Genomic DNA, 19,947 nt, shown 5'->3' with positions numbered 1-19,947 from the left:
TTTCAAATCCATGTATCTGTTTCTTCTCCTTTTGGTTCCAGGGTAATTTATATATTGACTTAAGCAATTATTTTTCTTTTCAAATGGAAAGGAGATGCATTACATTCCTGTTGATTTGGTTAATGTAAATCACCTTAGAAGAGGTGACAAAACAAATTAAAAATAGAAATATAAAAATAAGAGCACCAAACAAAAAGCAGAATGTTACCAGAAATTGTAGGCCAATATTAATAAATTAGATCAAAAAGAATTTTTCATAATGACAAAAAGTCAATTTTTAATCAAAAATCTTACAAAAAAAGAGTATTAAGGAAATAAACTATTACAAACATAAATTATTAAGTATACTTAATTTTCTCATAATAAATTATTAGAATATAAGAAGAAAGGAACAGGAATACAATTGGATATTAAACTTTAATGAAATACTTTTGATTTTTGTAGGATAAAAAAAGAAAATAAGATATCGAGAATTATAATATTAAACTATGTCTTCGACTTAATGGTATATGCCAGTTTCAGTTTCTAAAGAGAATTCACCTCTTTTTAAAAGTCCGTGAAATATTTTTTAAAAAGTAATCACATATTCAACAAGCCAATAAATCTAAAGAAGTGAATTGTTTAATATAACATGTTGTCTGATTACAATAAAAAAACCTGGAAATTAGCAACAGACTAAAAATTGCTTCCTTAAAACCCTGTGAATGTGTGAAACATATTGCAAAATAATTTCATGGTCAAAAAAGAAATTAATTTGCAATTACACAGTATTTCTGTTACAACATTTTGTATTAAAACATATAAACGGTGACAAATCAACAATCAGAGGCAAATGTTAAGTCATCGAATACCTTTCATTATTAAAATTAAACAAAAAAATGAATAAAAATAAGTGAGCTAACACATTTAACTTTGGAAATTAGTACATGAACAAATGCCTTGAAACCTCTAAACAAAAATGTAATGAAATGAGGAAAAAGTTTTGTAAAGATTCAAGAAGAAATGAAAGCACTATAAAAGAGAGAAAGTCAGGAATTGGTAAATATTATTGTCTTTCTATTTCACACAACATTAGACATTTAAGATTTATTGAAATTTGAGGTTTTACGTTATACCCAATTCTTCTAACTTGAGTAAACAACTACTGTATCTTTGTAATTCTCTCAGTGATAGACGTGTATCAATTGTCTTCTTAGCAAACAAGAATTTTATGAGGATCTTTACACATGTCCCATTATGGTACTGCTAAAATTTCTCAGGCATATTTCTACTTTATTCATTATACTCCTAAGTCCAGCCAGCTCATCTCTGGTGTAGCCATGCTTAGATGCCCAGAAGTAGTACCTGAGGTTTCTACCTCTCTGTCAATACTTGTCATTATTCAGCCTTCTTATGTTTGCCAATCTTATATGTACAAATTGTATTAAAAGATAAACTTATGTACATTAACATTTTAAGGGGTTTATTTGAGCCTTCAACTATTCATGAGCCTGGAAATACCAAATCTCAAACGATTTAGCATTCCATTGACAAGGCTAGAATGGAAAACTTTATAAAACACAAAAGAAAATATATTTGATAGATAAAAGTGGAAAGTCCTTAGTAAGAGATTAGTTTGGCAGCTTCTGATTGGTTAAGCATAAGTTCCATTTTACTGTTTGCATTGAGTTGGGCTTAGGTTTCCTTCTATAGGAAACCAAGCCATCCCAGCTTCATAGCCTGATGGTTGTTTTTCGTAACCGATGACATATTTTTGTTTAAGTTGCAGTGCTTCACTCTTCAATGAGGTTGAACATACCCTTGTGTACTTGACACACTTTTGCACTTCCTGAAGGACCCATTTATATTTCCATAGTGTCTTGTTTGTCTTTGGAATTCAGATTATTTGATTACCTGTGACCTTAGGTCCTTGATGGGTTCAAGAAAATTTTTTTGCAGTTTTCCCAGCATAAAAGGAGGTAGTTTTGAAAGGGTGGTGGTGGTGAAAATGCTGAGGCAGAGATTTGGGTTGATAAGATTTGAGAGATTCATAGAAGCAAAGAAGTTAAGAGTAGAACAAGGCCGGGCGGGGTGGCTCAAGCCTGTAATCCTAGAACTTTGGGAGGCCGAGGCGGGTGGATCACGAGGTCAAGAGATCGAGACCATCCTGGTCAACATGGTGAAACCCCGTCTCTACTAAAAATACAAAAAATTAGCTGGGCATGGTGGCACGTGCCTGTAATCCCAGCTACTCGGGAGGCTGAGGCAGGAGAATTGCCTGAACCCAGGAGGCAGAGGTTGTGGTGAGCTGAGATCGTGCCATTGCACTCCAGCCTGGGTAACATGAGTGAAACTCCGTCTCAAAAAAAAAAAAAAAAAAAAGAGTAGAACAGAAGATATGAGAGGATGGGAAGGGCAGAGGGAAGGGAGAGATTTGTTAAAGGATATCAAATTACAGCTAGATAGGAGAAATAAGTTCCAATGTTCTATACCACTGTAGGATGACTACAATTGACAATAATATATTATATAGTTCCAAATAGCTAGAAGGAGAATATTGAATGTTCCCAACACAAGAAAATGATCTATGTTGGAAATGATGGCTATGCTAATTACCCTGATTTTACGTGTACTGAAACTTCACTGTGTACCCCATGACTATGTAAAATTATAATTTGTCAATTAAAAAATAAAAATGATAACGAATGGAGAGATCATTGCTAGGAGAATAGAAAGAATGAAAGCCAGGGGAGAAGACTAAGCCTGAAGTCGAAAAGGCTATGGTTCAAAGGACAGAACAAGAGTCATAATCAAAATACATATACCTCTTTTCCTGTTATTTCTCGAGAGGTCATAGTATATAGTGGTTAAGAGCCTAGGCTTTTGAAACCAGACATCTGGGATTTGAATCATGACAATACAGCTGTATTACTCTGTGCATTAGTTTGTCAACCTAAAACAGGGAAGTTAGTACTACCTACTTCCCAGGATTATTGTAAAAATTAAATGAGTTCATATATAAAATGTCATTACATTTAAATACTTCCAGGGTGCCTGCCACTCACTTTATCTTCATAGTCACTTTATCGTACCTAGATTTTTCTTTTACTAATGCAAAAGCTTAGAAAAGTGGCTTCCTGAGGGTAGCTCAATGTTAAATGATGTGGTAAAATGAGTTCAACTCCATTAAATCAAAATGTTTAAAGCAGCAGCAAATGCAAGTCTGATTACAGCTGTTAACTCACTGGGTACCACTACTTGAATAGTCATTCACCAGAAAAAGAAAAAGAAATAATGAAAAAAATGAATATAAACACAGATCACAGTTTTCTAGGGCATTTTAAAAAACTGTTACATAGTTCATACTTTTTTCTTTTTTGGAATGAATGGCCACCTGAATTACAGTCAAGAATTAGGCTAAGAGTATTTACCGTCATGGGTTCTTAGGAGACAAACCTAGATACTTATGATAGAATGGGAATGAAACAAAAAGGTTGGGAAGAGGAAAATCTATGTACTTAGATTTGTATGGAAGAATGGAGGAACAAATCTCCCTCCCTACCAAACAGACAGAGATGAAGGAAAGACATCAACAAATTAGATACACATAATTTAAAAAAGTGAATAATAAATCCTAAGTGCTGGTTTATTGAAAAATTAATAAAATGAACACATTCATGAATTGACTAGTTGAGGAAAATTACAAGGAAGAAGACACAAATAAACAAAATGGAGAATTCATTTATTTATTTGGGCAATTTTTTATAAAGCACTTACATTTTACTGAGCACTCTTCAATATGATGGGTATGTCACAGTAAAAAAAAAAAAAAAATAGTAGCCCAAACACCATGCTCCCAGGGAACGTTAATTAGAGTATGCAGAGATTAATAAACTTTAAAATAAATAGGAAACCAAGCAGTATGTTAGATGATGATGATGAGTCCTGTGGTGCAAAATAAAGGGGAATGTGATAGTTGCAATTTTAAATAGAATGGTGTGACAAGGCCACACCAAGGGAGTAATATTTGAGTCAACACTTGACTCCTGGAGAGTGAGTAATGTGGACATCTGAGGAAAGACTGCTTCAGGAAGAGGAAAAAACAATGCAGAATGAATTAGGGGAAATTATAAGAGATAGAATTATTGATAAAAATAATAAAACCATCTAAAAACACTAGATAAATTCAGTGATGTTTTAATGCGTAGCAATGATTAACTTAAGAAGACCTAATATGATAGAATTTGAGGAAGCAGGGTAGTCCAGTTAGAGAGATGGTTGGGAAAGAGTAGGTTCTAGGAACTCCCAAATAGTTATTTAGTTAGTTTTCATTTAGTGTGGGCTCTATATCCAGGACTCTAAGTGAAGTCAAAACGTAAAAATAAAATATTCCTGGCATGAGAACGTTAGGAAATTGGCATTAGGAGAGTTAATATGCTTCAAAAATATAGGCTTAAATATGTTTTATTTCACTGCCAGTGCCAGGGGTATTATATGATGATTGCTTCAAAACTGTGAATTCAAGCAACCACAATGCAAATTATATTTGAAGAGCTGGAGACATGTTTTCTCAAATAGCTGTCCCAGCTAAAAGTAGGGATTTAGATACTTTACATAGATGAGTGCAATTTATCTGTAAAGTCTACCAGTATTTAAATCTATTTTTGTTTCTTTTGCAACATATTTTATTATTTTTATTTTAAATATAACTTACATTATATGTAAGTATAATCGACATTTTTAGTTATAAATGTTGATACTTGCATCCTATAGGAAATGCTATGCTGGCCTAAGTTCATGGCTTAGGCTGTCAATTTTTGCTGTTGGACATACAGAAAACACGAATGTGTAAAAATAGAAGCAACAAAAACAAAATTAGAAAATGAAGTTATTAAATATAGCAAAATTAAAAAAATAAATGTTCATTAACTCAAGATTGTGTCTTCTGAGGAGCAATAGTTCTATTGAAAGAAACTATTATTAATTGATGGTTCTGTAAATATACTCTTCATTCTTAAAATATTAAGTCTATCTTAGTTAGAATTTATAACATCAACAGGTGTAAAGGCTGCTATCCGAAATACTTCATGAAAGATTTAGATAATATTCTGTCAAAGTTGGTATAGCCACAGTAAAGTCAGGTCATTTAAGAGCCTAATAAATATATTTTAAATATATTTTTAAATGACTACTTGTCTCTTACAATAATGTATGCACCTGGCTGTTAAGTTTAATTTTAAATTCAAAGAAAAATTAAAAACAATTGTCCGCTACTAAAGTTATAAAGGTAAAGTCTAGTCTCCGTTTAACAATTCCTTATGGCTAAAGGGTGGGCAGAAGTGAAATGACGTGCACACTTAAAACATGATTTCCTTTACAAAGAAAAATGTTGCATTAGAAGTTAGGAGGCCAGGGTTGTTTCCCTATCAGTGAATAACTTTCAGTTTTGCTCTGGGCAAGTGCTTTAATCTCTAGGCACAATCTGAGCACTGTCAATAAAAATACATGGCACTTTTTCCTCATTAATGTTGGGATTTTGCAGTGCTGCCAGGAAAGAGCTTTAGGAATTTTTTTTTTTTTCAGCTGTGTAACAGACCATAGTAGCCAACTTTACTCCTCAAAATATTTGAGAAATATTTTTGCTTTTTTTTTACTATGGGACTTTAAAATGGATACTGTAATGCTGCTATGTTGTTAATTCAACTAAAAAGTTGATTGAATAGTACTTGGTTTCTTGAAAACTGGAATTTGCATACATGTAGAGATTCCTTTAATTTGTTTTTTCAGGTTTGTAAAAGTGATGCCTTACTTTGTGGAAAAATTTGAAAGCACAAAAAAACACAGAAGTATGTATTTTGTGGCAACAATAATATGTAATGACTAATTATGTAATCCTGAGATGCTTGTTGCTTCCTTCCATTTTTTTCTTTAAAGTAATTGAAATAATCAAAATAGGAATATTTAAGTTTTTTATATATATATAGTCATACTTTTAAATTATTTTCCATTTAACATTCTATCAAAGTATTATTTTCTCAACACTTCTTTGAAAATTCACAAGTTTTAATTATTGCAACATATTTATTTCTTTGTAAACAACAGTGTAATCAATGTTTGTTAATTTTCCTTTATTTTATTTTTATTTTTTTGGAGATGGGGTTTCTCCACGTTGGTCAGTCTGGTCTTGAACTCCCAACCTCAGGTGATCCGCCCACCTTGGCCTCCCAAAGTACTGGGATTACAGGCGTGAGCCACTGCTCCCTGTCTTTAATTTTTCTTTTTATTGTTAACTTTTACAAATAATACTTTAGTAAACAACATTATTGAAATCTTTGCTTAAATCTTCTCATTTTCTTGAGGTGAATTTATGTGTATTCTTAAAGAATAGTGTGATGATTATTTTGTTCCAATAAAGAGAGAAGTTAGCAGAATGTAAACATTTAAGATATTTAAGTTTATATCACTCCTTCGAGACATGGCATGTATTATTATAAAATTACTAAATAATTTTTGCCTTCTTGTTTTTAAGTTTCTAACTTTTACTAATGAAGACAAACTAATACAATACAAAATAAAATAAGTTTAGGAGTGGAAAAACCAAAGCCAGCTAGGGGAGAGGTGTTTCTGGTGCTATGACTGTTAGAACGAGGAGGAGGCTCTTGCTTCCATGAATGGAAGCAGGAAGCAGTTTGAGGAATAGAAATGCAAATACTGGGGAAGGGCATGGGGTGGACAGACTCAACCATTAGCTTTGTGGCCCAAACGTCTATGGGGCATAACCTGGTAGTTTAGAGGGTGATTTGAACATGGTTCTCCCTCAAAATAAGTTAATGAAGTTTTAGATACAACAAATAACTAATTTCACAGAAGTAATGATGAGCATAACACCTGTCATCAGCCACCAGCCATCTTGATGCAGACTGTGAGAACATCTCTTTGTGCCACAGAGAATTGGGGAGTAAGAGCTTCAGGGTTTCCTCATTTTTCTCTCTTTGTCCACTGTATTGCCAATAGACAAGTCTATTTTTCCAGAGTTAGAGGGTTAAAAAGTATGTAATTCTATCTGCTCATTTAGGGAGATTAGGATGTATTATTTATTACAGTAGATTTTTAACTGTCTGCAATGGCTGGAATTAGAACAGCATATGAATATATGAAAAGCATTTGATTTTATAGTATTTATAAAGCACTTTAAAAATTTTTAATTTTAGCGGGTACATTTATGTTTTTATTGGGTACCTGAGGTGCTTTGATACAAGCATGCAATGCATAATAATCATGTCATGTTAAATTAGGTATCCATCCCCTCAAGCATTTATCTTTTGTTACAAACAATCCAATTGTATTCTTTTAGTTGTTTTTAAATGTGCAATTAAATTATTATTGACTATAGTCACCCTGTTGTACTATCAAATACTAGTTCTTAATCATTCTTTCTAATTATTTTTTATATCTATTAATCATCCCCACTTCTCCCCCAAACCCCATTACACTTCCCAGCCTCTGGTAACTGTCCTTTTACTTATTCTCTATCTTCATGTGTTCAATTGTTTTAATTTTTAGCTCCCACAAATAAGTGAGAATATATAAAGCATTATTTTGATTCCAATATTTAAATAGATATTTTTTCTTAAGTACAGAAAAACAAAAAGTGAAAAGATTACCTTGATCCCACATCCTCCAGCATATCAGTTACTGTTTACATTTTGATATAAATATATTTGATAAAATGTATTTCTTCCAGTTTTCTAAATTAACATTTATTAATGATCTCAGGCTTAATTGTGCTGCAGTAATAGAAGACTAAACAGAGATCCACAATGGTTTCTTGCTCAGATTATATGTTTGAGACCAGCTGGTGCTCATTCTTCATAAGATCTTGAGTCTGGAACCCAGGCAATGAGGAGCTTCACATGTGTCAGTGCTGGGAAGGAAAGAGGTTAGAAGAAGATGAGACAGTGTTTGCACCTGGTGCGTGGAAGAGCGCGGGCGCCCCCCCCCCCCCCCCCCCCCCCCCCCCGCCCCCGTAACTTCTGTTTGCATTTCATTGGCTAATTTGAGTCATGTGATAAAGTCACATGGTGGAAACTGCTATTAAAGAGCCAACAGAGTGCATGGTCAGGGTAGAGTCTAGGGGTATTGATTCGCAAGTTAACAGTTCTTTCCATGATTGTAGAGGAGCTGTTTGATGACTGAGCATTCAGCGCCAGTAGCAGCAGGGATCTTCCTGTGCAACGATGGTTCTCAAAGCCAGGTAGACTTTTGTAAGACTTTTTTATACTTATGTTCATCCTGGATCATTATATTCTCCTGGAAAATTGCAGAACCACAGAATTTTAAGGTCAACAAGAATGAGTACGATAAACGTAATAAGTAATGCCAATGTAGTTTTTTCTTTTCATTACTGCATCTTAAATCGAAACATACATTTGGGAGGTTAAGCAGTATAGGAAATGACTTGAATTTAACAATGAAACTTGTAGCCAGTTCAGGTAAGTGAAACACTGTACTGCAGCAATCTAGTCTAATTTATTCTCAGTGGTTCCTCTTACTGTCAAATATTAGTCCATTTCATGATAAATTGTACCTCTCTGGGTCAGAAAAAAAGCATTCAAATAGAAATAATTTCAGCAATTTTCTGATGTCACACTCTGTTTTTTTCTTCTACATTTTGAATTATTTTATTGGGATGCTTACCTGTATGAGCTCGTCTTCCCACTGAAGCAGGTTGCTAAGTAATTGGAGTTTCATATTATGCTGTTGTCATCATCTTCTTGGCTGTTATATCTTTAAGACAGTTTCTACTTGGCTAATGGCATTCTTTATCTCCTCTACTTTAGGCTTACCTTAAGTGAACCAATATTGAATGTATTGCCTTATTTTCACAATTTTCAGTAAAGACATGACCTCAATCATAAATATATTAGGCTTCCTTTAGCAGAGCTAGTACAGATATAAATGTAGAAAGAGAAAAACTACTTGATGAACAGCTTAGTGGGTTTTTACATTGTTTACATGAAAATGAATCTTGTTTTTGGTAGCCATTTCTCAGAAAATCTTACTAACACATATTTCTATATCCTAATTATTCAATTCAGGTTTCCTTAATTATAAAATCAGCAAAGAGATCCGTTTCTATTCATTTTCACAAAAGTATGACTTATAAAATTGTGAACTTAGAAATTGCTAGACTGGAATTAATTTCTTCTTATAAACCCCAATAATTTAATAATACAATCCAGATAAACAAGTATAGGATAGATTGAAAGAACTAGAAATTGAACTAGAACATTAAAACAGTGCTAACTACAACTTCTAATATTTGTGGGTTTTTTTTACATGGTCAAGTTTTCGTGCATGCATAAAATACTTTGTGGAATTTAATTTCTTATATTGGAAATATGTTGTTTTTAATGATGACTAATTTGTTTTAAAACTACAGAAAGAATCCACTTAAAAAGGCACAATTTAGTGGTTGCCTAAATTGTACTTTCTACAGACGTTCTGAGTTGATTAAAATCAGTTATTTATTAATTATTTACCTAAAACATTAGCATATCAAACTAAAGACAAAGGATCAAAACTCAAAAAGTTAGATAGATAAAAACTATTATGGTTTTTTGTTCCTTCAGGGATTTATAAGAACTTTCAGTCATTTGCAGTACTATTGTGAAACCAACAACTGGTTGTTATTTAGAGTCTCAAAAAGGAATTAGAATTTGGGGTACTAACACTAAATGACATTGATCCAAAGGAATTAAACAAAAATTTGAAAACATAAAAAGAAGATATATTCAAAGCAATGTCTTTTTCTCTTTTGAAATGTGTAATGCAGCTAAAAATAGGTATAGTTGCATTTCCTGACATTAGTTTTGTGTTACAGAAGAGGGGCCAGTTTAGAATGGTCTAGTCTGGATGTTAATTATGCACAGAAATCCACTGGCTTTGTGCTGAGGTTATCTGGGTATTTGGGATGGGATTAGAGGGGTTATAATTGCAAAGGAAAATCCTTGCTTGGGAATTCCTTTGACCTTTCTGACTTAGGTATCTAAATATTGCAAATTAATTTAAATAAGTGTAACTTTAATATTGGCTTTAGGCATAGTATGATTTTAGAGATGAGAAAAAGTTGTCCATATATGACTATCTGCTACCATTTCCCCCATCATTTCAGTATCAACTTTCTTTTCTGAGAAATGAATTCATTCATTCCACAAGTAGAAGTAAGGATGATGCATCAATTTTAGGTGGAGTAGAGAGGAAGATGAAGATGAATTTCCTTTAGACAGGTGAGAAATTTCTAAAGCAGGGACTCAAATTAGAACTTGTGTATGTTATTGTGCAGGGAGGTGTAAGCAAGCTGGGTGATAGGCCTGGGAAGTCAGATCTTTTGTTGGCATCACAATTTGTAGCCCAGACTTTAGGATAGGTGTAATAATTTCACAAGTATTTTCAGGCTGGGCGCAGAGGCTCATGGCTATAATCCTAGCACTTTGGGAGGCCGAGGTGGGCAGATCATGAGGTTAGAAGTTCAAGAGCGGCCTGACCAACATGGTGAAATCCTGTCTCTAATAAAAATATAAAAATTAGCTGGGCGAGGTGTCATGCACCTGTAATCCCAGCTACTCAGGAGGCTGTCAGGAGAATCACTTGAACCTGGGAGGAAGAGGTTTAAGTGAGCCGAGATCACACCCTTGCACTCCAGTCTGGGTGAAAGAGCAAGACTCTGTCTCCAAAAAAAAAACAAACAAACAAAAAACAGGAATTTTCAGTCTCTTGGGCACAGCTGGCTCTAAATGAAAGTGTGAAGAAGATAGTTACATCAGCATACTCCCACCAGCTTTCACATATTTTCTCCTTTCCCCACTTTGTCAAATGGCCTAAAGTTGCTGCTAGCTTCCATATCCCACCTGGTATCCTAAAAGTTTTCATGAGCTCTCCTCGATCTATGTTCCTCAATGTCTTCTGAATTCTGCTTTCAATTCTGGTATTCAATACTAATCCATTCTCTATGGTATCGTCAATACCATACCAAGGATCTGATAAAATAATACAGAATTATATACCAGTAGGTAAAAATATCTTTCTTTATAGGGTTTTTTGCATTTTAATGCATAGCAAAGGGTATCAACTTAAAAAGACCTAATGTGGTAGAATTTGAGGAACCAGTGTAGTCCAGTTAGAGAGATGGCTGGAAATGCGTAGGTTCTAGGAACTCTCAAATAGTTGTTTAGTTAGCTTTCATTTAATGTTGGCTCTATATCTGGGACTATAAGTAAAACAAAAATGTAAAAATAAAATATTCCTGGCATAAGGCTATTGACAGATTGGCAATTAGGACAGTTAATATGCTTCAAAAATATAGCATTAAATACACTTTGATTTATTTTCACCACCAGTGCCAGGAGCATTATGGGATGATTGCTTCAAAACTGTGAATTCAAGCAACCGCAATGCAAATTATATTTGAAGAGCTGGAGACAGGTTTTCTCAAATAAATGTCCCAGCTAAAAGGAGGGATTTAGGCACTTTATGTAGAACTTTGCAATTTATCTGTAGTTTAAAGTTTACCAGTAGTTAAATCTATTTTTTCTTTGTAACTATTTTATTATTTTGATAAAATTCAGCCTCTATTTTAGATACTGGGGTACACGTTTAGGTTTGTTTCATAGGTATATTGTATCCAGATATTGAGCATAGTACCCAAATAGTTTTATCAACCCATGTCCCCCTCTCTTCCTCCCCACTCTAGTAATCTGCAGTGTCTATTGTTCCCACATTTCTGTCCATGTGTGCTCAATGTTTAGCCCCCACTTATAAGTGAAAACATGCTATATTTGGGTTTTTGTTTCTGTGATAACTCACCTATGATTATGACCTCTAGCCCCATTCACGTTGCTGCAAAGAACATGATTTCATTCTTTTCTATGGCTATGTTGTAGTTCATAGCGTATATATACTACATTAAAAAAATTCATTTCATTATTGATGGGCATCTAGGTTGATTCCATGTCTTTGCTATTGTGATTAGCACAGAGATGAACATATAAGTACATGTGTTTTTAGGTATACTGATGTCTTTTCGTTTGGGGATATACATATAATAATGGGATTATTGGGTCAAATGGTAGCTTACTATATGCAGATATTAACTAAAGATGGATTTAAGATTTCAACATAGTGGGGGACTGTGTTAAGGGAAAAAAACTCTTCCCAGTTCCATGAGGGTCGTAGTTTCAAAGGCAAGAGTTTCCCAGCGCCATGCCTCCATCGCCCCTGCCACCCCCATCATCCACGCCCCCATCTGGGATCCTAAAGTTCTTTGCCAGGTTTCCCGTGGGCTAGGTAGAGGAATCCAGGTTGGCTTCTTTGTCCAAAAAAAGCAGAAAGTTCCGGGGCACTCTGTTGTGGACCAAGCAGCCAATCCAGTATCAGAGTCAAAGATCAATCGCTCCAGAGGAAGTTTGAAATAACTCCTTTCATTGGACGAGAACATGAACGAGGAGGGAATAACTCCAGGGTTAAAACTCTGCTGCTCCTTACCTATAGGAGATCCCTGATTCCCCTCACACATCAGTGTGGGAGCTCGCTCTTGCTATCTCTCTGCCTAATAAATCGCTTTTTCTTCAAAAGTCTTTGGTCCACGATATTTATTCAAATAGTAAGCTCACTGCACCTCCGGACCTCCGGAGCCCCTTTCCCCAGTTCTTCAGAGTAAGAGAGGCCAAGGACCTCAGACTGGGAAATTGGGAATGTCTTTGGGAAGCCCCTGCTCCCTCCCCTGGTTACAGCAGAACCTCAAACTTTTAAACTTATAGAAGAAAGCCTTAGAAATACCCTTCCCAATATTGGCCTTGGCAAAGAATTTTTGACTAAGTTCCTAGAAGCAATTGCAATAACAGCAACAACAAAAAATTGACAAGCAAGACCTAATTAAACTAAAGAGCTTCTACACAGCAAAAGAAACAAAATGTTGATAAATAGACAACCTACAGCATGGGGGAAAATATTTACAAACTATGCATATAACAAAGTCTAATATCCAGAATCTATAAGGAACTCAATTCAACAAGCAAAGAACAAATAATTCCATTAAAAATGCGCAAGGACATGGATAGACACTTCTCAAAAGAAGACATACAGGTGGCCAACAGACATGAAAAAATGCTCATCATCACTAATCATCAGAGAAATACAAATCAAAACCACAATAAGATACCATCTCACATTGGTCAGAATGTCCGTTATTAAAAAGTAAAAACAAACAAAACAAAAACCAACAGCTACTGTAAGGGTGTCGAGAAAAGGGAATGCTCATGCACTGTTGGTGGCTGCATAAATTAGTCCAACAACTGTGGAAAACAGTTTGAAGATTTCTCAAATTTGTTTTTCATTATTTATTAGAATTAAGATAATTTTAAAACAAGTTTTAAGTCAAAATTCAAAGTAATTTAAACTGTAAAACTTTCCTTCAATTTATTCTACACTTTAAAACTGTCTATCTAGTCCATTCACTTGAGACCATATTGTTAAAGGAATTAACAGTTAAATATTCCAGCAGGGCAGTCAAATGTAGAATTAGATGTTTGAGGTTTCTTCCAGAATTCGGATCTTATATATCTCAGAAGACTATTCAATAGTCTACTTAGATTCTATTACAGCAATGTTGTCTTCTGTTTCCTGTTCATAAACCCGCTTGCAGGAGAGTTTCCAATTTGTGCCAAGACTGCAAATTAGCACAAGCTGCTGCTGCTTTCCAGCAAATCAACCCGAGGGAAACTGTGGAGGAGAAGGGAAACACAATGCAGACTCATAAAAATGTGAGAAATCCTTAGCATAAAAGACAGTTACTTTGAACTGGTATGTGGCAAGGCAGGTAGATGGCTGTAACTGACCGCAAAGGGCTTTTGGCTCAGCTTTTAAAGCATAAATTAGGAAACAGCAGTTGAAATAGCATCTTGGCTTCCACATTGCCTTCTTGTTTGTTGCAGGATTTGGCAATGGTTGCCCAAACTTTTGAGGCCAATACCTCCAATGGCCCATCCTTCTGCTGGAGGTGCCAACAGAGATAAAATCAAGGCAATGCCAAAACCCTGACAGGGTGGAGAATTGAGGAAAACTAATTGATGAGGACTCACCAGCCATGCCTTTTTCTCTCTTTCATTCAGTTTTCTCCAATCTTCCAGGGTTGATGGGTAACAATTTAGGCAGTTTTCCTTTTCCTTGGTGTTTGAATGTAGAGTGTTAACTTGAAAAGTTACTTGGTACAGTTAAACCAAATAGGGGTGGTTAATTCTTGTTTTTGGTAACTTGAGTTCTTCACCTAAAAGGCATCCCTTCATAAACATTTGACCTCTAAGGATTGACCTAGGCTAGGCTCTTTCTTCTGCCTCTCCCCACTTCATATTAATAGGCAACATATCTGTCTCTTCAGGGATAAGCCAAATTAATAATATTATTAAATGCCCAAATACTAAGATATAACTTCTTTAAATTAAACATTTCAGGAATATATCTTCCTTAAATTAAAAATGGTAAATTGTACAATGTATCAGCAGATGTGGTGAAATTGAAGAGTCAGAATTTGAAATAGACAAAATATGCAACAAGAGACAGGGGAAGATATTATTAATAGGAAACAAGAATAAGATGTACGGAAGTATAATCAAGTAGAAACACTAGGTTCAAAGAAGTTAACAGTTGAATAAAAAGCCTAATAGATAGATTGCATATGAGAATGAAGATAGCTGAAAAATGAATTAATTAGTTGTAAGATGGGATCCCAGTACATTCCTAGAAGGAAACAAATATGATTTATCAACTGAGAAATAGCTATAGAAGTGCAAATATCCAGAGATAGAATTTCTAGACAGAAAATAATAATAAAGGTAATTTCTAGGAATTAAAATTCAAAAGTCCATAAAATTAAAATATCCCTTCCAATGTAAAACAAGAAAGCCTTAGGCATTTTGCAATGGCTTGGATGAAGTGATCTAGAGGTGGTATGCCAACTACTTAGGGTCACCAGATATGCAAGCTAGATGTCCAGAAATCCCTGTGGGGTATGCAGATGATGCTGTGAAAGGCATTTAAAAGAAGGGTAGAGGTAAATTTGCTAGTGGGAAAATGTGACTGGAGACATTGTTGGTGATATACAATAAATGCAGACTCTCTTGAAGTAATAAGAGATTGTTGTTCTGATTATGGAAATTGTTGAAGTAGAGATTTTGGTTCCCTCTAACTCCCTTTTCCAATGTCTTGTCTGGTCAGTACATAAGACAGATGGATCCTAGAGGTTAACAATATCAAGGATTAAACAAGTTGCTGTTTCTGATTACCTTCATTATAATTTGTAGGGAATCCATGAGCCCCACATATTGGGTGCCAGAATGTAGGGATCCATCAGCCCCATGTTGGGCACCAGAATGTTGGGAGCCAGCTCTACATCACCTGTGGGTACCTTGAGTTTGTTGGCGACAAAGGAATGAGAAAAATACATTATGAGAGATAGTGGGACCAGGGGGCCATCACTCATTACTTTGGAGGAGAGAGGGAAGGCCCTGAGCTCTAATCATCCACACTATTTATTGATTACAATCACTTTGATCTATAGGATAGGGGTGGGGTTATGGTGAGGAGAGGGTGACATGATGGTAGAGTGAATCAGTGAGCTGGAAGTGAATCAGTGGGCTGGAACTGGTGTGTCATTCTAAGGATCGATAACAGTGGCTGTTTGGGAGTTTCACAAAACAAGAACATGTGGTTATCTTTAGTTTATTATCTATGTACAGCTGGTGGAACACGGACTTTACAAGGAGCCTACGGGTCTGGCTATGTCATAGTGCTGTGAAGGGGTTTTACATCCTTGAGCACAATGTTTATGGTAACAGAGCTGAGGTCACCCTGCACTGGAACATGAGGCATAGAGAGGCCTTCCTCCTCAGAGGCCTCCTGAGACCTTCCGCAGTTTGTTATTCCTTGTTTATATGTTACTCATAATCAATTTACGTAGGCACTCTAAGTCCTTTCTCCTTTGCTGCTTTTCCCATCATAATTCATATTGTAAAGGCTATAAAGGAAGTGCCTCAGATCATAGGGGATGATATGCTATTGTTAAGAAAAACTATAGACAAATTAAATTAAGTATACTTTATTTGAGCAGAGAATGATTTCACAAATTGGACAGCACTTCGAACCAGGGGAAGTTCAGAGAGCTTCATCCAGCCATGTGGCAAACAGTTATTATAGACAGGAAAAGGAAGTAACAGCTTTATTGGTTACAGTTGACTGTGTGCCTAGTTTGCATGGTGTCATGAGGCATTGGCCCTATATGGACATGGTCTGATTATTTGGCAGCCTGTGCTTATCTGGAGCTTAGCTGCTGTGGTTGGCTAAGACTCAGCTATTTGTTTCAAAAATAAACTCTTAGGTTACAGTTCATTATTTAGGGACTCAAGGTATGAAGGTAGCTTCAGGCCAAATTTAATTTAAGTTAGCACTATTATAGCCATTCCAATTTGGGAACCCAGCCAGGTACAATTTGCATTCTTGTAGAAAGTGAATCATTATTTATTTCATGCATTGACATGGGGATTTTAAAATTTGCTAGCATTTGCCATATTCTCATGAAGGATTTGGAGTTAAAGATCACTAATAGAAAATCATTGTGCTTCACTGACAATATGAGAATTGCTTCTTCAGAGAAAGATCAGGTTGAGCTAAAGATCAGAGGCACCTAGATAAAAAAAAGGGGCTGTCTGATAAATCCTGCTAAAATTTAAGGTCCAGTCCAATCCATGAAATTCTGAAGAATTCATATAGACTGGAAAAACCAGAGATCGTCCTTCTACTTTGAGAAGTAAGTTACTTGTTCTCCCATATACTGGAAATAGGCAAGAAACTTAGAGACTAGGAGGGCTTTTTGGGTTTGGGTTGAATCATATTTACTTATTAATCTTGATGACCTGAACCATAGCATCACTAAAAATAAATCTGAATTTGAGTGGTGCTTTTGCAGAAACAAGTGTTAAAGATATACCAAGTGCGTTAGCACAGACATTTTCACTGGATACTTACGATCCATCTGCTCAGATAATATTTGAAGTTGTAACCAGTACATATGCAGACTGCAGGAATTTGCAGAAACTGAATAGGGCTATCCAGTGAGTTCTCTTGGAGTTTGGCTAAAACTGCTGAGTTGTTTATCATGTCAAGAGATAGAAGTGAGATTGTTACTGAGGGTTGGTTCAAACCACTCCCACTACTGAAGGGCATCAGAAAATTCCAAGGACAGAAATACTGATCATGCCATGGATGATATCAGAGGGATATTCAGATAGGAAGAGTGCAGCATAGCAAAGCTTGTTCACCAAGTAGAAATGGTATATTAGAAAGATACTAAGAGGGTAACTTCAGAGGAGTCTACTGCTTTGTTAGCAGTTGCTTCACTGACTATAGAACCAAAAAGACAGCCCACTAAGGATACTGTGTAGTCTGGGTCTTATAATTCTCTCCTAGTCATGGAAAAGGTGGCTGCTTAGTCTACTGAAATGAGCCTCTAGGGTGAGAATACAGAATAAGGGCCATGGGGCTGTTTCATAAAGCCTTGAAGAAGAAAGCAACTTTGAGTTTCTACAAGGGCAATAGCAGTAGAATTAGCAGGGGAAGAATTTTTAGGCTTTCATAGGGGAGGGTTTGGATATTTACAGACTACTGTACTTTAACCAAAGATCCTGCTGTATGATCTGGCAAATGGGTCGTAAATGAATGAACAGTAAAGAACACATCTGCATGGTTTCTTGTATGGACATATCTGGAAGCTTAGTTGAAAATTAAAGTGATGGACTTTAATGCCTGCCCAAAGTAAAAACAAAAATCTCAGGTCTTCTGACTTCTGCCTAAGAATGTAGACATCTAGAAGGAGTACCCATCTGCCTTATAGCAAGAAAGGTCTATTAGACTGTTATTCTAGCCTATATGTATTGAATAATTTCATGCTTGATATTGAAATGTCCTAGACTCTGAATGTTCATGTATTTAATTGAAAACTATTTTTGTATTATTAAATTATTATTTTAATGCTTTTTAAAATACCAATTGAATTGTTGTATTTTCTTGTATTCCTGAGTTGTCTTTGTTATTCTCACTTCATTTCTCAGTTTTTTTTAAGGTATTTTTTCTCATTTGCTGACGTATTTTTCTTATTTATTTGGGAATCTTGAGTAGAACAACTATGAGTCTCTGGTCACAAATATAGATGCATGAGAAATATAGCTTATTTATTCCAATCAGATTCAATGTCTGTTTCTATTTCTTAGTCATTGCAGAATACCTCTCGTCCCCAGTGGTTATAAATGATATCTCCCAGATTTGCATAGCACTGTGGCATTTGGATGGAGTTGGCATATGTGCTGTTGTTTTCATTTATCTATGTTGATATATAGTTAAATATCATAATTCCCATTGGTTCATGCATGTCTCTGCTATTCCTCCTTGTCTTAACTTGGAGTAGTCTTTATGTTCATTGTCTCTCTCTCATGTGACTTTCATTATCTTGATAGGAACAGAGGACTCTAATTCTACCTGCAGTCCCTCCCCCTACTTTTTTGCTGTGTACTCTACCACTCTGGTACTTTGTTGTCACTTACACTTACTCTGGATCTGAGATTTACATCAGTTCTCTTAGGTGAAACCATTTTTTCATATACTTTGGGACTCTCAGTGGAGTGGAGGGTATGGAGTGTTTTCTCAGGAATCCCAATGACGTTTCAGTTCTCTTTCCTTTCCTTTCTATTCTTTCATTCTCTTTCATATATTCTGGGCAAGGGAACATAAGTTGAGCATTCTTTGAGACCTTTTCTTACTTTTGAACCGTCACTTTTGAAAGTCAAAATACAAGAAATTGGATCTTTTATTGTCTATATTCTTCCATTTTTTTTTTCCCTGAAGACAGAGCCCCAACTCTGTCAGGGAGAGAAGTACAGGAAGAAGGATTGAAGTGTAACTAATTTTTCCATGAGAAAAACAGAACTCAGAACTAACTTACAGTTAGAACTCTGTCTTGAATAGCTTCCATTTTAGGTATAGCATACGTTTATTTTGTGCAAATTCTGGATGGCAACTTCCTCTGCTCTAATTTATTCATCAACTCTATAGTATCCTCTTTATGTCCTGCAGAAGCCTGTTCAAATGTAAAGTAGTTTGCGTTAGGCCAACACACTCTTCCATCACAGCTTTATTGTATTATATAAAACTTTACTTTTCTTCACCCCTTAAATGAAGATTAACACATATAGTAAAGGACAGAAAGTATACTGGTTGTAAATAAACAAGTCATTAAACCTCAGGGCATTTTTACATATACGGAAGCTTATATAACTCTGTCAACCTATAATGTTCTCTTGTGCTACTTCTATGTCATTAACTGCCTTTCTCCACTCCCACCAATGAGGTAACCTATATTCTGACTATAGATTAATTTTGTCTGTTAATAAATTTTGTATATGTGAAATCATAGTTTGTGTCATTTTTTTAGTAACTAGCTTCTTCCACTCAACGTAATGCTGGTGAGCTTCATCCTTGCTGGTGCATGTATCAATAGTTTTTAATCTTTCTTTTAAAAACTGCAATATAGTAGCCCATTGTATGAATATATGACTAAATTTTTAAATTGAAAATGGAGGGCAGGACCTTGTATGTGTTCAGTCAGCTATCTTGTATGAAAGTTGTATGGTTCTCATAATACAATGCATCAAATCTGTCTTGTGTTGTATGTGGTTATGTTGTTACCCTCAAAAGACTGAGTTACTTGAGTAGAGAAATATGTATTGTTATATTTTCTATGTTTTAGAAGTGTCTTACATATATCATGTAGTTAGAATTCAATTAATCTATACTCAAAATCAGAAACTTTAAATAAATTTCTGCATCAAAAATAGGTTAAATTAAAAATAATACATTTTTTTCTCT

This window comes from Sapajus apella, unplaced genomic scaffold (genome assembly GCF_009761245.1).
Source record: "Sapajus apella isolate SASKATOON/1434 unplaced genomic scaffold, GSC_monkey_1.0 scaffold21, whole genome shotgun sequence".
Taxonomy (NCBI): Eukaryota; Metazoa; Chordata; class Mammalia; order Primates; family Cebidae; genus Sapajus; species Sapajus apella.
The sequence above is the reverse complement of the archived record's forward strand: the minus strand, read 5'-3'. Positions refer to the sequence as shown.